The sequence below is a fragment of the Giraffa tippelskirchi genome, chromosome 3 (assembly GCF_054371585.1).
Source record: "Giraffa tippelskirchi isolate mGirTip1 chromosome 3, T2T-mGirTip1v1.2.pri, whole genome shotgun sequence".
Lineage (NCBI taxonomy): Eukaryota > Metazoa > Chordata > Mammalia > Artiodactyla > Giraffidae > Giraffa > Giraffa tippelskirchi.
This window is the reverse complement of record NC_137277.1, coordinates 150,267,976-150,282,143: the sequence shown is the minus strand read 5'-3', so window position 1 is coordinate 150,282,143 and position 14,168 is coordinate 150,267,976. Positions and strand designations below refer to the sequence as shown.

Genomic DNA, 14,168 nt, shown 5'->3' with positions numbered 1-14,168 from the left:
TCGGGAAAATCTCCTGGAAGCTACCACTCCAGTATTCTTGGGCTTCCCTGGTGGCTCAGACAGTAAAGAGTCTGTCTGCAATGTGGGAGACCTGAGTTCAATCCCTGGGTTGGGAAGATTCCCTGGAGGAGGGCATGGCAGCCCACTCCAGTATTCTTGCCTGGAGAATAGCCATGGACAGAGGAGCCTGGCGGGCTACAGTCCACAGGGTCACAAAGAGTCAGACATGACTGAAAGGACTTAGCACACATCCACACACTTGATAATTCAGTTATAAATCAAATCGGAGAGACTAGGAAAGACAAAGGAGTCGCGATGGTGGAAATGCTTAGATCCCCAATAAAGTACTACTGGCGAATGTGGCCAAGTGTGTGGCCATAACCAGCACTCCAGACTCACACAGACTTACCCACCAATCATAGGCATCGCTAGAAATCCACAGGCCCCACCCACAAGGGCAGAGTCTTTACCATTCAGCTACCATGACGCCCAGAGCGGAACACAGTCTCCCTGCAGGAAGGCAGGTCTCAAAAGTGGGGGTGGGAGGCAACAGGAACCAGAGGAAGAGGAGAAGTCAAGGTAGGGTTTGTTTGTGAGGAGACAGAGGGAAGCATGTTTTCATGTTCAGGCATGGAAGACATCACAGAGAGAAAGACTGAAGAAATAGGAGGGAGAGGATAATCTGTGTGTGGAGGGGGAGGGTGGAGGAGATGATAGGAATACACCTAGGACATAAGCTAACACCTTAGCATTGATGAAAAAGAAGGAAACTACTTTGAGGCCATCCCACTTGTCCAGGAAAATGGAAGTTAGTTGAGATTAACTAACGTGGACCAGGCACGTTTCAAGTCACGCACATTACCTCATAAAAACCCTCTATAGGAGCCATTATTTTTGGTACATTTGATGGATGAGAAGACCTAGTAAGTAACAGAAAAGAACTGAAACACATTTCTTTCAGTTCTGAGACGGTTATCTTAGGAAAGGGGAGACAAAATGCTTGAGTCTGACCCCTTGCTCTTTGACAATAAACCGCCGCTTCAGAAGGAGCTTCCACTAGACTGCATGAATCAACAGAAGAGGCATCTCCAGAAACAATCATTCAGTTTTTGTGATGGAGCCTGGAGGGTCGGAGTGAGTAAGTTTCAATTCAGTTTTTAAAATCGCTGAAGAAGATAACAAACATCTCTTCTTCCCTCTCTTTCTCTTCTTCCTTTCAAGTTGCAGAAGTAGAAGCATGTAATTTCAGTAGAACCATTTTAATGTCAGCATTTTCATTTCTCTGGATGCCACCTCAGACTTTTGGGAAACTGAGTTGACTTCTCAGGGCTTTGCTGCTGGTGCTATGTCTCTGCTGAGAAATTAGACTTCCTAAAAATAGCCTCCTTCAGGTGAGAGAGCAGTAGGAGGTGGCAACTGGCTCCTGAGTTGCACTGGCCTTGTCTCAGTCATCTCTATGTACCTGAGGCTTCAGTCCAAAGGAATAGAGAGGGCTGAGGCTGGCTGAATGGACTGTTGCCAGGCCCTGGAGGTCAGAGTTTCATGAAAATGATGTCTGTTTTCCCAGATCTCTACTTAGGAAATGTTTGTGGAAATGTACCCTGTGTAGCCAAGATGGTGTGTGTGTTCTGTCAGATCTATACCTGTTCTCCCTGGGTCTATCACTCTCTTTTTATTTCTCAGAAGTTCAGTCTCTGAGTTGGTCTACAAGCTGCATAAAAACATGTATGTTTTGGGAATTCCCTGGTGGTCTGGTGGTTAGGGCTCTGCACTTCCAGCTGTAGAGGGCACAGGTTTGATCCCTGGTCAGGAAACTAAGATCTCACATGCCACATGGCATGGTCAAACAAATAAAGCCATGTATGCGTTTAAGCACAGACACAGGATTGGCAAGTACTTATTATCTATTTCCCTTTTCTACTCAGTCTAAACGCAAAAATGCCTCACATGAAAGTCGGTATGTGGCCATTTTGTCCCCAACATTCCTATTACTTCACCCAGCTGGCAAGACTGTCTAATAAATCTGACAATTCTCAATATTTTTTTGTGTCAGGGACCCCTTTCTCAATCTGGGAGCCTAAAAACCTCTTCTCACAATCCTATTCTGAAATGCAAAAAAAAAAAAAAACCACCCACATAGGACTGCAAAAAAATCCCCAAAATTATTGAAGTACAGTTTTTAAATATTTTTTAAATGTGACATAGTAAAAATTTTGCTTTATTAATACATTAAATGAAAAGATCTAGTGATGGTGTGGTAACTGTAATTTTGAAGTAATGATAAGCATAAGTGATATTTTGAGATACCTGCAACAACTCCGTGATATGAAAATATCTGTGATTTCTGTTGATGGCAAAGTTACCAGTACTGCTAAAATTACTGTGATTGGCTGCTTCAATACATCGCTGAAATGGTAAATTTCAGTTAGAGAGGTTAGTGAAAATGAACATATCATTTTTTTCCTGTCCAAGATTACATCAGACTCCTGGTCAAGAACCCTGCTTAAGTTAGCCATCAGCATCTCATCAGTCTACAGATGGAACACACACACACACATATACACACACATACACACATATACACACACATACACACACCAACATATACACACACACACATCCCAAGCAATGCATGCCCTGTAATCTCAGTATTAGAATCTGACAGCATCTTAATGACACCTATGAAGAATACCTCCCACATGTCTCTGGCTTCCCTGGTAGCTCAGCTGGTAAAGAATCTGCCTGCAATACAGGAGACCCCAGTTCAATCTCTGGGTCAGGAAGATCCCCTGGAAAAGGGATAGGCCACCCACTCCAGTATTCTTGGGCTTTCCTAGTGGCTCAGACAGTAAAGAATCTGCCTGCAATGCGGGAGACCTGGGTTCAATTTCCTGGGTTGGGAAGATCCCCTGGAGGAGGTCATGGCAACCCACTCCAGTATTCTTGCCTGGAGAATCCCATGGACAGAGGAGCCTGGCGAGCTACAGTCCATGGGGTCGCAAAGAGTTGGGCATGACTGACCAACTAAGCACAGCACAGCACACATGTCTATACCCTGGACAGATACAGACATAAGATCAAGGAGCGGAAAGAGTAGGTAACAGTGTAGATCTCAATGTCAGTTTTCTCTTTAGCCTCTAGTTTCAAACACTGACCTGACTTGGTGGCTCATTTTAACCTTATAGGCAGGTGACAATCCTAAGCTCTGCAGGTCTACCTGCACTTGCTTTTCTCCTGCATTTCAGATGAACTCCAATTTTCCATTCTGCTCACCATTTCTCAACAGGATGAGACATACAGTAGCCGAGACAAGACTTTGAACATGTAGTGGAAGGACCACACTCAGGCTCAGATCTCAAGCTCTGGTTGGTGATGTCAAGCCTCCGGACTGCCCTGTAAATTCTCCACACCCTCCACCTGACGTTCTGTCCTCCCTGGTAGTAAATCCAAAAGCCTTTGGAGGACTTCTGCCAGTACGGGCACCCTCTCCCTGTCACTCACTCTGCTGCAAACTCATGAGCATTGTTTTTTTATCCTCTGAAACACCAGTTTCTTTTAGGTATCAGGTCCTTAATATGAGCTCTTTCCTCTGCCTGGAAAGTTCTTCCCCTTCACATCCTTCCTAGGTCTTGCTCCTCCTCCTGATAGTCATTTCTGACCCCTTCATGTAAATTGGATGCTTCTTTTATTCCTTACCTCAATATCCAGTTTGTTTTTCTTTAATTGCTACAATTTGTAATTTTTCTCTCTTTTGTGGTGTGTGTGCTTTGTCTGTATCTTCTAAAATCTTAAGGGCAGGTACCACACCTGGCTTGCTCACCCCCAAACTCCAGCCCAATACAATGCCTAGCACAGAGAAGGCACTCAATAAAACTGTGGTGAATGGATTAATCAGTCATGAGCATTGCTTTTTATGATATGCTGCTCTGTAATCTGCAATGTACATGCTGTGATCCTAAAGCAGAATAGCAAAGGGAGGTAAGGCAGGGTGAAGTATCAGATGGTATATATTAAAAAGCATTCCTGGGACTGCTCTGATGGTCCAGTGGTTAAGAATCTGCTTTGCAATACAGGGGACATGGGTTCGATCCCTAGTCAGGGAACTAAGATCCTGCATGCCACAGAACAACTAAGCCCATGTGCCACAACTACTGAAGCCCTTGAGCCACAGCTAGAGAGTCTGTGCACAGCAAGAAAAGATCCCACATGATCCAGTTAAGACCCAACACAGCCAAATAAATATATGAATATGTTATATATATAAAAAGCATTCCTCTGCTTCAGGACCAGAACTGGTATTTCATTTGGCCTTGTCTGATTGTCTGTCTCCTGTTGATCCAGCTGCCCCAGTTCACTTTACTTGCTGTGCCAGTTTGTAGCACATTTGTGTGGAAAATGCTATGCCTATCTCTCCAGGGATGATGGAGGTTGAAAGCATAGAACTGTTTAACCTCTGGAACCATGGAGTTTGGTAGCTCAGGAATGCCCCAGTCTTGGCTGGCCGGATATGCTTTCTGGCAGACTCTCTCATCTCAGTGTCATGGTACCAAAGAAATCAGTTTCGGGGTAGTTATCCTTTCCCTGGAATTCAGTTCCTTGGCAAGCTATACTTTCACCCACAGATGGGTAGTGAGCATTGCATTCAGTGATGGGCTCATTAGTGTGGGCTGGGAAGACAAAGGCCAATGAAGCGTGCCCTCCAGTGGCTCAAGACAGACAGGCAAATCAATTCAGGTAAGTTTCTGCTTTTACATGGATAGGGGCAGACAGCATTATCTCAGGTCCTATAAAAATTCTCCTTCTAAAACATCTATAAAACTATTTAAATGAACCAACATGATAAGGTCACCCACAGATGTTACTGTGTATGTGTACAGTCACATTTTATGCCTCTCATAAGATCCTGAAAGTATCAAGTAGGAAATGGATCTCCCTCCAAGGGGTACATGCATCAGATTCATCGTTCAGCACAATTACTGTTCCTTTAAGGAGATGTCTGGAGCTGCTGCACTGCCCAGCCCAGTAAGCACAATGGAACATTTTCTTTGGGATTACCTCACTCCCAGTGACCCACACAGGAAATAATTATTTTGGTAGTCGCCAGTAAACAGTGAAACACACTTACTTGAAAAATAAGCTCTTTTTTGACCCTGAAAGACAGTGGCTTCACAAGCATAGCTGGACCTAGTTTCTTCCCAAATTCAACAATTTTGTATGTAAATGCTGACTTATTCTTGAATTGTGGGTTCCCAGATCCAGGCAGCACTTCAGAGTTCTGCCAAAAAGCCATAGCAAACAGTGGTTTTCTTGTGTCACTGGCTAAAGAAGCATGTGGCATCAAAGAAAAATCAAATTTCTTTTCCTGGGATAGAATATGGAAATTTCATAGATGTCCTAGCAACAAGTTCAAACACTGTAGTCATGTCTGAGAAGGCACTTCTGCCCTTACAGACATCAATCATGGGGTGTGCCAGAGAAATATGCCACATTTGGAATAAGTGACAGTTCTAGGCAGGATATTTGTGTCTAAGTGAGAAATCTAAATCTCTACTCCCTATTCTATGTGAGGCCTAATTTAATGGCCCTTTCTTCTTCTGTGAAATGCACCCCCTCCAAAAGGCAGCACCCTAATTGGAAGCTACACAGCTCTGAGAAGAGCAAAGCTACCTGTTGAAACAGACGAGTTGAATTAATAAGGCAATGTTCTCAACTAAAATAGACTCTACTCTACTGAAACCCAAAGTCATCAACTTAAGATAGTCCCGAGACCTGAGATAATAAGAGTTTAAACACAATAGACAGTTTTTCCTTTCTCATCTAACAGTCTGGGGGTAAGTAGCCCAGGGCTGGTGTGGCAGCTGGAGGCTCAGAGACCCAGGTGCCTTCTATTAATATCATTTAACTTTGCCATTATTGAACCCAAATGATCAAGGATAGATCACCCTCACACTCACATTCCAGCCAATCAGAAGGCAAGATCGAGAAAGAGAAGGCCTGCCTCTAAACTTTAAGGACATAACTCAGAAATACCATCGACCGAGGATGAGATGGTTGGATGGCATCACTGACTCAATGAACATGAATTTTAGCAAATCCTGGGAGATGGTGAAGGACAGGGAAGTCTGGCATGCTGCCGTCCATGGGGTCCCAAAGAGTCGGACAGGACTGAGCAACTGAACACACATACTGCTTATATCTCACTGGCCAAAACTTAGTCATATTACCAATAAAACTTCAACACTGTTCCTGGCTATATATTGGGGATTCTGTAACCATGGGGAAAAAAAGCAGGGGGAGAATAAACTTTGGGAGACAGCCAGTATTTTGCCACAAATGGTCAATTTTCAGATTAATCCTTTGACAACAGATAGGTTATCACAAAACACAGCCTGTTTGCCTCCAAAGCTATTGCACTGTGCCCCTCTCCAAAATTACTCCATGTATCAGACCACCTAGGCCTGTATGATGTACTGGCATGCCCAAGGAAGAAAAGGCCATGAGAGCAGAGCTATAGTGTCCATGCATCTTTGTGTGCTGACATCTGACCGGATCAGTAAGCTAGGCTGTACCTCCTCCTGGGAAGCTTCCCCAAAGATGGCTCTGAGTAGACCTGAGTAGTGTCAGCAGTTATTCTACAGACCAAAGACACTGCTTTGATTAAGACTCAGAGGTTATCCCATTGTTGTGAGGATTAGCTTGTCACATTTTGTCTTCTCTCTAGCCCTAAAAGAAAAATAAACAGAGCCAGGAGTGCAAAACTCCCAGGCAATTTCAAGTTTGGGAAGGAGAGAGGATTTCTCCAACCCTGAAACCCTATGTAACCTAGTACAAGAAAGAGGGCTACATGTGAATGTAGAACTTTCCTGTGTGTTTCTGAGTCACTCCAAGGTGAACGGGGAATGCTTGGGAGTCACTGAATCCTAGCCCTCTTCCTGGGTCCTTTTAGAGTAAGACTCACTGACTTCAAAGGTGTTGGAGAATTTCTGAGCAGGAACTTCCCAGAGACTTTCATTCATTAGGAGGAAAGAGTAAGGGACTCTGTGCTGAATGGATTAGAATCCCACCTGGTGTTTACACTGAATTGCAGGATGTGCTTAATATCCTGGCATGAATAGGCCATCACTTGGCAGCAGCAGGCAGCACCTGCTTACAGTATCCAGTCTGGTCCTACAAACCTAATGATACCTCCTCTAACATCAAGTGATTAAAAAAACCAAAGATATGGAGGTTCAGTATCTCAAAGATGAGCTGTGAGATGATTCACTGAAGGGGATCAAGTTGAAACAATTTCTACTCAGAGATATAAAATAGAAAAGTAAACTTGTCTTCTGTTATCAGCAGAAATTTTAATCTATTACTATAAAATTATGATAAATTCATAGCAAAAAGGTGAGAGAATTTCACTTTATAAAGAGAAAATCATCTTCATTTGACATGAGACCTGTGAGAGAGAGAAGTATAGAAATTTAGCCAACCTCACAGCTGATTTTAGTGATTTTTTGGTAGTACATGTATCACAGCTGTTCTATAATATAGCTGACACACACATATACATATTATAGGACAATAGAGTCTTAGCAATGATATTAATCACAAAACTATTTCAAATTCCAACTTGGGTCTCTAGTCAGGGAACATTAGGACATCCTCTTCCTGTTTCTGCCTAGTCCAAAAGTTGGAGCAGAACTCTTGGAAGAGGTCCAAGAGGTCAGGAAGAAATTATTTTAAGTGCTGTTATGCTTGGGAGGGGCAGCAGAGCCACATGAATTGAGCTCTGTATCTGACTCCATGTATAGTAATAATAAAGACATCACTATGTTCCTCTGTGGCAATGGACAAGGGAAATCACACAAATGTTGTACTCATAGACGTGTTTAGTCACTCCTTCCTCTGCTCCCTTAGCATGCCGTACATCCCTCCATTAGCACTTACCTCATTCCTTACACTGTAATTATTTGTTCACAAGCCTGTTTCCAGCACTGGCCTGTGACATGGGAAAGAGTTAAGAATACTACCTCTGGAGCCACACTACGGGATTTAAATGCTAGCTCCACCCCTAACTCATCTGTGACTTTAAGCAAGTCCCTTAACTTTGCTAAGCCTCAATTTCTTCAAATTGTAATGCAATTTTAAGTTAGTAATAGTATCTGTCTAATATGGTGTCTGTGAATATTTCACGAGAAAGGAATGAAGAATACATCCTGCCTTAAGAAACATCCTCAGTAACAGTTAGCTGTTCTTCTTATTCCCATCTAGGGATAAATCGTGTGCTTTTCATCTTTGCATCCCCGGTATCTATAGGATGCCTAAGTCCTAAAAGCATCTAAGTTGAATGGGCCAATGAATGAGAGACTGTAGTGGAGAAAAGGCAGTCCCCTCCCTTGCCTTTCCTTCACTCTGCTGTGTGGCAATGGAGAGACTCCTCTGCCTTTTAAGTTTGGGAAGAGAAACTAGGCATGTGTGGTCCAGCCTCACCCATTTTCCTCCTGGGTGTGAGCTGCCCTCAAAGGGCCTATTCTGGGCTGTACGCTCCTAGCTTTGCCCTGGTAGGTGGGTCTTCTCCTTTGCTCCCCATCATCCTTTGGGGAAGGGAGGTGAATTGCCCACAGAAAGCACGGGTTCTTGGACTTCCCTACTGGCTCAATGGTTGGGAATCCACCTGCGAAGGCAAGGAATACAGGTCTGATCCCTGTTCCAGGAGGATTCCATATGCTGTGGGGCAACTGGGCTCATGTACCACAACTACTGAAGCCCACATGCTCTAAAGCCCATGCTCTGCAACTAGAGAAGCAACCACAATGAGAAGCCTGTTCACAGCAACTGAAGAAGAGCCCCCGCTCACTGCAACTAGAGAAAGCTGCACTCAGCAACGAAGAGTCAGCACAGCCAAAAATTTTAAAAAAGAAAGAAAGAACACATTCTCTACTTTCTCTCTCACATGATTGGGTGCCATTGAGAGTGGGTGGAGAAGACTGATGAATCAAATTTGGGGCTTGGCTGGTAGACTGATAGGTCCTCCCACCAAGCTCTTTCCTTCAGCCTAACTGAACCAATCACAAACACGGTATTTTGGCTTCCCTGGTGGCTCCGACATTAAAGAATTGAAACCCAGATTCAATCCCTGGGTCAGGAACATCCCCTGGAGAAGGAAATGGCAACCCACTCCAGTATTCTTGCCTGGAGAATTCCATGGACAGAGAAGCCTGGGGGGCTACAGTCCATGGGGTCACAAAGAGTCAGACACGACTGAGTGGCTAACATCACTATGTTCTACTTATTGAGCCCATTTCTAAACCCTGCCAGTGGCTTCATAACAAGAACTTTTCCAGATTTTTAATTGAATCAAAGAGTTGAAAAAGTCAGGTGCTGGCTGCTCTCTTTTTCCTTTCCAGATCTATTCTTGGCTTTTCTCTTTCTTGCTGTAAGAGGTTGACCACTCCAGGCTCTCTTAACTTCTGGCTTCTTGTTGGCGTCCACCAACTGGACAAGGCTGGAGGGTGAGAAGAGAGAAAGACCAGGGTATCTGTTCTGTCTGCTCCACCTGATGGCAAGGTATTGGCAGTGGCACATTCCTCTACATCGGGCCACAGCATCTATGGGAGTTGTTCCTCTCCATGGCCACTGCTCGTACTGGGTTTTCTGTCTCCACTCACTCTCCTTGTCCCTTCAGGCCAAGCAGCAGTAATAACATCCAGCAATGCTAGTCCCCAGGTGCTTTGTCATCTTTGTTAGTTCCCTTAACCCTGCCCACACCCCTGTAAAGAATCCTTTTGTTAGTCTCTTCAATGAAACTTCCAACAGTTCCATCTTTTTCCCACCAGGACCCTGATTCAAATAAGTGATGACAAGTAATAGGAAGACCTTTTTGGAGATGAACAAGTTGTATAAACATAGCCTGATACCATCAGATATTTGTCTTATCAAAAAATGTTACCCTTATTCCGATTACACCTCAGCTAGGAGCTTTCTGGTAACTTGACTTTCCATGTTGTTCTAGCCTAAGAGATAGAAGACCCTGGTCAGGCTCTCCCTATATATATATATATATATATATATATATATATATATATATATATATAAGTTCTCATGAAAGTTCAATATCTCTTCTCAAATCAGTAAATTGTTATTGTGTTTTATAAAAATAGTGAATGGAAAGCCAAAGGGAAGTGGAAATGGCAGAATTAACTTAGTTTACTTTTAGTTCTATGGAAAAAAAAAAAAAACACAAATCTGAAGGGGTGGCATTCTAAGATAAAGAGTTCTAAGATCAGGGTTCAAAGATAAAGACTTTGAGGTTTACCAGACACAAGTTTCTGAAAATATAGCCTCTTGGGTACACGCTAAATTTTTGTTTTCTAATCTGTTTCCACCTGTCCTTTTATATTTTAGTGTGTTTGACTATTTACCTATGTTACAAGCATAGGCAATTTCTCACAGCCTCAAAGCTTCGAAGCGAGAATGAATCTGACTCACAGGATAACATCAGTAAAGATTAGAGCTTTGAGAGAATTCGAAAAGGCAGCCAAACAATAATTACTTTTCTACGGAGAAAGTGAAAAGCACAGAAGCAAAAAATCCTCAGTCCAGCATTCCAAACCTTTCACAATCCAAAGCTGCCACTCCTGCTAAACTCGCTGACCTCAAAAATCTACTACGCTCCTTCCTGCCATTTGGTCTTCGCTTATTCTGTGACCCATACAGCCTGAAACACCTTCCCTTGTCCTCTCCGTCCATCCCAACCTGACTCTTCAGCCTTCAATGCACAGGGGTAACCCTGTTCATCCACAACACTTCTCCCAGCCATGGCAGCCCACAACCTTCTCTGTCTTTTATACATTTGTCACTAAGTAAAGCACATGTCACTCTTTATTTCTTGAGCCAGGACTTCACTGTCCCCCTCCAATCCTATTCCTGGGATAGTTCTTGGTGGCTTCAATATCCACCCCCAATATAACCTGGCCTCTCATATCCTTTTTATTCACCCTTATTGACTTGTCCTCTACAACACTACAGCCACCAATCTTACCTAGCCATCACCATGAACGGCACCTCCTCTGTAACCTCCACTTCAGGCATTCCATTCTCCAATTACAACCTCCAATATTGCAGGTGACTCCCCTACCCTCAGTGCCCTCCATCTGACCAAGCCTACCCTCTTTCCAATGTCTCTCGCAACCTTCATGTTCTCATTTTCCTCCTTAGCCATCTTAAAGTCTAATATCCAACACTACATTCACTAACTCACATACACCTTTAACTCCCTAGATCTTCTTTTCCGCCCTCATATTCCTCTGATAAAACCCCCAAATTGGCTAAATCCAAAGCTCTACCTTCTTTGTACCTGAACTCGAACATGGCTGGGGACAAGCCTACAACCACCTTGACTCTTTTCAACTTAAATTTATGACTCTACTGGTTCTTTCTAAAGCATTCATCTTGGTGCTTGTAGAAACAATAATCCTCTTTCTGTTTGCTCTCTTAGGCTTACCTGCTATTTTACTGAGTAATAACTAATATAGTAACAAATGCAAATGATAAATTAACAGGCTCAGGAACAAACCAAGTTGACTCTTGGTGAGCATATGACTCAACTGGGAAGACCATAAGCATAAGCTGTAATAGGGAGTAGCCTACTAGCCTGGAATTTTCCAAGTGCCACAGACCTCACCCAGGATGGATCACAGACGGTATGGAGAACCTCTGCCAATCTGTCAAGTTAATTAAAAGAATGGCTACTGCCCATGTACACATGAAAACTACAGATTCAGTAAATAAGCAAAAATGGATTTACCTGCTACCACTTTTTTATGGCCAATGTGAAGATTCTGTTTGGGTCCTGGCTTGTTATATTTACAAAAAAGCTACTGCTTCCCAGGTGGCACTCGTGGTAAAGAACCTGCCTGCCAATGCAGGAGACCTAAGAGACATGGGTTCAATCCCTGGGTCAAGAAGATCCCCTAGAGGAGAGCACAGAAATCTACTCCAGTATCCTTGCCTGGAGAATCCCACGGACAGAGGAGCCTGATGAGCTACAGTCCATAGGGTCATAAAGAGTTGGACACGACTAAAGCAACTTAGCATGCGTGCACACAAGGTTACTGAGAAGCCTATCAATTTGCCTCAAGCTCATCCATCACTTACTAGCTACGCTACTCTTTTGACTTCATCCCATCGTGGTAATTTCCTAGTTGATGCTGTAATATAAATATCAAATTTTTTAAGATTTAAGTAATTTCACCAGAGATAAATTATCTCCTCTGCGAAGATACCATCAAGGGCAGTGTTTCTCAAGCACTGGTTTTCACAATTGCCTTCCCCTGAAGGACCTTTTTAGACATATTTTAAATCATTCCCCTCCTCCATGAAATGTTAACGCGATAGATACCCTGAGTGTAAACTAGTCGTCAACTCCTTGGAGATGAAATCACCCTGCCAAGAATGCATGATTTAGAGCATTTGAAGTGCATCTTATATGTTTTTAATAAAAATTATATAAAAATAAATTATATGTTTATAAATATATTTATAATATTTATAATAAATATATTTATAAATATTTATATGTTTATAATTTATATATTATATAAATTATATATTTAAGGCATACAACATGTCTGATATACATATACATACTGAAATGATTACTACTGTCAAGCTAATGAACATGTCATCTCCTTACAGTTACCTCTTGTGTGCATGTGGTAAGAGCACCTGAATCTACTCTCTAAGCAAATTTTCAGTATTCAATATGGTATGATGAACTACAGCTGTAATGCTGTGCATTAGATCTCTAGACTACGTGTCTTACATAACTACGTTTATACACTTTGACCAACATCTGCCCACTTCCTCCACCCATGGAGGAACCTCCACTGTTTTACTCACCACTTCTTTATACAGTTCTTATCTGGCTGTTATCTGTGGCCAGAGAGGTGAACAGAGGTGGGATACTGGTTTGAGGAAGTGTCTGCTTTAGGGGTGACAATGTCAGTGGTGTTTCACACTTTTCTTTTTTCATTTCTTTTATTCCATTTTCCTTCACTTTCTATGTTTGTTCTTATCAATTCAGCTCTAGTATTTTTATTAAAATGGTAAGCAATTCAAAGTCAGACTAGGACAAAAGATCTTATTTTCATCAAGAAGAGCACAACATAAATTCATTCTTTAAGTCTGTGAGTGTGTTTCTGTTTTGTAAATAAGTTCATTTGTATCATTTTTTTTTAGATTCTGCTTCTCCAAGGGGGAAGGATGGGAGGAGGGAAAGTTAGGGAGTTTGGGGTCAACACATACACACTATTATATTTACAATGGATAACCAAAAAGGACCTACTATATAGCAAAAAAAAATTAATATGAATAAAATTTGTTAGTCTTCTGTCAAAAAAAGAAAGAGAAGGGCTTGAATATATATACACATATGCATATATATACACACACACATATATAACTGAATCACTTTGCTATATACCTGAACTAGCACATCATTGTAAATCAACTATACTTCAACAAAGATAAATTTAAAAGAGAAGAGCACGACATTAAGCAACAGTAGTAAATAAGTCTTTTCTTTTCAGATTGTTAGCAGTTTCCTCAACCCGAGAAATAACATATCTGTGAAAAGTATTCTCCAACACCATTACACTGTATGATGTGCCCTCTTACCCTCAGGGAGGTGAACAGAGAATAAGAAAGGAAAAAGAAGAAACCAGAAGGAAGGCAAACAAGAAAAAAACCAAAAAGAAATGAATTCTGGAATTTTTTTCCAATTTATATCCACAAATTTCAAAGAGGATTATGAAACATCAACTGAACAGTAGTGTGTTGTCCTGCCGTAATAAAGAAGTAGTTTGCTCCTACAGTGTCCACTTTTGAATACTAAAAAGTTATTTTATTTTCTTAGGTCTTAAGCCAGAACAAAATATGTTATGCTACGTATAATTATTTAGTAAGTCCCTGAGAGTAGTCCTCCTGACATTTGGACAACTGTGCAAGTGACCACTACTCATATTTTCTACCACTGTATCTATTTGTCTTTTCATATTCTTAATACGCAAGAACACCCACCCCAGATTATGAGTGTTGGTAATTTTTCAGAGCTTCAAAACTTGCATGCAAAAATTAAATCCTGACTCTCTAAATATCAGCACTGTTGGGAAACAACTTTGGGG

At 42.0% G+C, this 14,168-nt stretch overlaps 1 long non-coding RNA gene across 2 annotated transcripts; it reads left to right on the top strand.

The window, feature by feature from the left end:
* The first annotated feature begins 487 nt into the window (after nt 1-487).
* Nucleotides 488-13,705, top strand: LOC145542676 (uncharacterized). 2 transcript variants are annotated; one of them, XR_014080070.1, is made up of 3 exons: nt 488-579; nt 1,045-1,138; nt 13,575-13,705. It is a non-coding gene; the product is annotated as an uncharacterized LOC145542676 (long non-coding RNA). The 2 variants fall into 2 exon arrangements; XR_014080069.1 differs by having other exon boundaries at nt 532-579; nt 919-1,138.
* The last annotated feature ends 463 nt before the right edge of the window (nt 13,706-14,168 follow it).